Raw genomic sequence first — 5,000 nt, forward strand, 5'->3', positions numbered from 1 at the left:
CGAGGTCCTATTCCATTATTCCATGCACACAGTATTCAGGCGGGCTTGCCTGCTTTAAGCACTCTAATTTGTTCAAAGTAAACGTGCCGGCCCACCCAGACACTCAATAAAGAGCACCTTGGTAGGATTTCAACGGGGTCCGCCTCGGGACGCACGAACACGCACGAGGCGGTCGCACGCCTTCGGCTCGCCCCACCGGCAGGACGTCCCACGATACATGCCAGTTAAACACCGACGGGCGGTGAACCAACAGCGTGGGACACAAATCCAACTACGAGCTTTTTAACCGCAACAACTTTAATATACGCTATTGGAGCTGGAATTACCGCGGCTGCTGGCACCAGACTTGCCCTCCAATAGATACTCGTTAAAGGATTTAAAGTGTACTCATTCCGATTACGGGGCCTCGGATGAGTCCCGTATCGTTATTTTTCGTCACTACCTCCCCGTGCCGGGAGTGGGTAATTTGCGCGCCTGCTGCCTTCCTTGGATGTGGTAGCCGTTTCTCAGGCTCCCTCTCCGGAATCGAACCCTGATTCCCCGTTACCCGTTACAACCATGGTAGGCGCAGAACCTACCATCGACAGTTGATAAGGCAGACATTTGAAAGATGCGTCGCCGGTACGAGGACCGTGCGATCAGCCCAAAGTTATTCAGAGTCACCAAGGCAAACGGACCGGACGAGCCGACCGATTGGTTTTGATCTAATAAAAGCGTCCCTTCCATCTCTGGTCGGGACTCTGTTTGCATGTATTAGCTCTAGAATTACCACAGTTATCCAAGTAACGTGGGTACGATCTAAGGAACCATAACTGATTTAATGAGCCATTCGCGGTTTCACCTTAATGCGGCTTGTACTGAGACATGCATGGCTTAATCTTTGAGACAAGCATATGACTACTGGCAGGATCAACCAGGGAGCTGCGTCAACTAGAGCTGAGCAGCCGGCCGCCCGGGAGTGTGTCCCAGGGGCCCGCGCGAACACGCAAGCGTCCGCTCAATTATTCTGCAAACAGGAGGAGGCTGAGCTCCCCTGCACAATACACCTCGAAACCCTCTCAGGTCCCGGCGGCGCGCAGCGCCGTCCTAAGTACTTGGTCGGGTTCGAGAGAGGCGCAATCGCCCGGAGTTAGGCGAGTAGACGCTTTAGGTGCGACCACCCGTGCTCCCAACTGAGCTTGCCGCTGCCGACAGAGGCCCGGGAGCGTGCTGTCGTGGCATTGCCGGCGGGAGACAACACGCGCCACCTACGGTGACCGGCAGCTCCAACGCCAGCGCCACAGAAGGGCAAAGGCCCCACGTGGGTGCCGAAGCGAACTCTCCCAGCACAGCGCACGTGCCAACACGTCTGCACAACTGCGATACAAACCACCAGCGAGAACCGCTGGGGCGACCGAGCAGCAGACGGCGTCGCGGCGCCGAGTGCCGGGCGGCGGCGCATCCTCAACGCACACAGTCCTCAGTCGGACCAGCACACTGCAGATGTCCACCGCGCTTCGCACCGGGCCCGCGAGGACCCACTTTGGCCGCCCGGCGCCGCGCGCAGGGTGCCCCGGCGCGCAGCTGCGCCGCCTGCCGCGTCCGTCGGCCGGCGCGCCTGCCACTGGGCGCCCCCACCAGCCGGCTGTAGCGCGTGCGCCCACGCACCGCGCGGCCAGCACGCCGGGCGGCCCCCCCTCACCGGCCGGGGACGGTCCCACCCAGCCACCGCCGCGTATCGCTTCACACACAGATTTGCCCTTACTGATTTACCTCCAGCAACAACAACCGCACCACAATGGGTTTACCAGTTGTTCATTTGCGTTGCGTCACGTCACCAGCAAACGTAGACGTCCATCCCAGTTTGCAAATGCAACGATTATTGCATACCTGTCTGTTAGGTGTCACGACACACTACGTCTGCCCACATACACGCAACAAAATGTGCACGACTAGAGAACACGTGGGAGGTGGCCCCCTACGTATGCGATGTCCATTACGAGACCGACTGTCAACCAGCATCTGTACCATGTCGCAGATGTGGAACGCGGTGCACCATGCTATCACACTGTGTGAGAAGAGACGACTACGTTTGAATACACGCGCCACTACATCAACAGACGGCTCATGCTGATCGCCATCCAGGGCGTCCGTTACTCCCACACGTCTCTATGGCGTACCACACTGCAATGTAGCTGTTATGGGGAGACGGCACGTGGCTGAGTGCACAACATTTGGACCGTATGGTTCGCTGTTGTTGGGCGCAGTCGTACGGTCACACATGTGCCACAGCGTATCATTCAGTACATACGGACCTATGTGCAGTACAATGTGAGGATTAAGCTTACGATATCAGCGGACAGTGGACACAGGCCGTACCACGACGTAGACTGAGCGCTTCGACATGCGAATGCCAGTGAACAGCTGCGAAGGGCATTGAACACGCAAGCACCTGAACGACCAGCGTGCGAAGGCAGGGTGGAGGGGGGGGGGCGATGTACATCCTGCAGTTGTCCACATTACAGTGTACAGCGGGAGCATGTAAAAAGTAAGCAACACTTGCGAAGTGTTCAACATGAAACGACACACAAGAGGGTGGGCGGTGCGAGTAGCGAACTATATTCAGAGGGTTGTGGTTAGACAACACTAGATTAATGTAACGTGTCATATGCCAATTACAGAGCAGGTTAAGGCACAACGTGGGTTAGGTTAAGGCACAACGTGGGTTAGGTTAAGGCACAACGTGGGTTAGGTTAAGGCACAACGTGGGTTAGGTTAAGGCACAACGTGGGTTAGGTTAAGGCACAACGTGGGTTAGGTTAAGGCACAACGTGGGTTAGGTTAAGGCACAACGTGGGTTAGGTTAAGGCACAACGTGGGTTAGGTTAAGGCACAACGTGGGTTAGGTTAAGGCACAACGTGGGTTAGGTTAAGGCACAACGTGGGTTAGGTTAAGGCACAACGTGGGTTAGGTTAAGGCACAACGTGGGTTAGGTTAAGGCACAACGTGGGTTAGGTTAAGGCACAACGTGGGTTAGGTTAAGGCACAACGTGGGTTAGGTTAAGGCACAACGTGGGTTACGTTAAGGCACAACGTGGGTTACGTTAAGGCACAACGTGGGTTACGTTAAGGCACAACGTGGGTTACGTTAAGGCACAACGTGGGTTACGTTAAGGCACAACGTGGGTTACGTTAAGGCACAACGTGTGTTAGGTTAAGGCACAACGTGGGTTAGGTTAAGGCACAACGTGGGTTAGGTTAAGGCACAACGTGGGTTAGGTTAAGGCACAACGTGGGTTAGGTTAAGGCACAACGTGGGTTACGTTAAGGCACAACGTGGGTTACGTTAAGGCACAACGTGGGTTACGTTAAGGCACAACGTGGGTTACGTTAAGGCACAACGTGGGTTACGTTAAGGCACAACGTGGGTTACGTTAAGGCACAACGTGGGTTACGTTAAGGCACAACGTGTGTTAGGTTAAGGCACAACGTGGGTTAGGTTAAGGCACAACGTGGGTTAGGTTAAGGCACAACGTGGGTTACGTTAAGGCACAACGTGGGTTACGTTAAGGCACAACGTGGGTTACGTTAAGGCACAACGTGGGTTACGTTAAGGCACAACGTGGGTTACGTTAAGGCACAACGTGGGTTACGTTAAGGCACAACGTGGGTTACGTTAAGGCACAACGTGGGTTACGTTAAGGCACAACGTGTGTTAGGTTAAGGCACAACGTGGGTTAGGTTAAGGCACAACGTGGGTTAGGTTAAGGCACAACGTGGGTTAGGTTAAGACACAAATTGCGTTATAAATTGCGTTACATTGCGGTACAAATTGCGTTACATTGCGGTACAAATTGCGTTACATTGCGGTACAAATTGCGTTACAAATTTGGTTAGGTTAAGGTGCAAAATGGGTTGGATTACAGTACACAACATGGTAAGAGATAGTGTGTTTGGGGGGGGGGGGGGGGGCAGGTTCGTTGGTAGTGATCATTGTAAGTGAATGTCTGAGGCAGCGTCAGTATGTCACAGCAGTTCTGTCTCGTCAGGATGCGCTTTTCGCTCGTGACTGGAGGCGCGCCGCGTCTGTGGTTGCGGCAAGGGAGTGGCAGACCTGTGTGATTCATTCCTGCCATTGTTTCTGTGCCGTAACAGGAGGCAGTGTGGTGGTGTTGGGTGCACCCCTGTGTAGGACATGTGTGGGTGTTGGTGGCTTATCTGAGCAATTGTGGATGTTGGACGGGTGGGATATTCTATTTTATAATTGGACCCCCTGGTGTGGTTATCATAGTGTGGATGGTGTACTGTGGCGGAGAGGATGCACCGGACGTTGGTCCATGCTGGTGCTTACATATCGTATCTGTGTCTGTTACAGGCAGAGAGTAATGTGTGATGGAGTGTCTCGCTGAGGTGTGGTTCATATTGTGTGCACAGACTTACAGCATGTATAGGGACAGCGGGAATTTGGCATATTGGATATAACTCGTCATGAAACGCAAGATATAGGGGTGGATTGCAACGTACGAGTGCGGGAAGAGTCCGCCGTTCATCCGCTTGGGTTGCGATTTGGGCGGTTGGGGTGGGGCACGTGCGGGTGCGGGTGGAGTGATTGTCGGTTGACTACTTCGTGCGACGCAGGCACTGGCGTTCGGGTTCCTGTGGTGGACAGATGATGCAGGCTTTGTGGGTGGCGTCGAAAAATGGGTACTGTGGGACCTAGCGATGTCGTAGTCGGGGTGGCGTCTCATAGATGGCGGTATCGTCGGTGCAGCAGGTCATGTTTCGGGAGACTTGCAGATGGCGGTATTTAGTTTTCGTGTTGCGCGCGACATGGTGGACGTAGTGTCGTCCGATTCGCGTAGATGGGGCTATTGCATGTGGTTTCGTCACATTGTCATAGATGGCGATGCTGTGGTTTGGCAGTATGGTTGGTGTAGTTCCGTTGGATTCCTGTAGATGGAGGTGTCGTTTCTGGGCCAGACGGCAATGTAGTTTGGTCACATTCTCATAGATGGCTGTG

The 5,000-nt window shown here is 54.2% G+C and overlaps 1 non-coding gene across 1 annotated transcript in view; it reads right to left on the reverse strand.

Moving 5' to 3' along the window:
• The window catches only part of LOC126110792 (small subunit ribosomal RNA), a 1,909-nt gene extending 989 nt beyond the window's left edge, over positions 1–920 (reverse strand). Inside the window, exon 1 of the ribosomal RNA XR_007523943.1 lies at positions 1–920. This exon is cut by the window's left edge and continues 989 nt beyond it. This is a non-coding gene — a ribosomal RNA (small subunit ribosomal RNA).
• Positions 921–5,000: the final 4,080 nt, after the last annotated feature.

This window comes from Schistocerca cancellata, unplaced genomic scaffold (assembly GCF_023864275.1).
Source record: "Schistocerca cancellata isolate TAMUIC-IGC-003103 unplaced genomic scaffold, iqSchCanc2.1 HiC_scaffold_37, whole genome shotgun sequence".
NCBI lineage: Eukaryota > Metazoa > Arthropoda > Insecta > Orthoptera > Acrididae > Schistocerca > Schistocerca cancellata.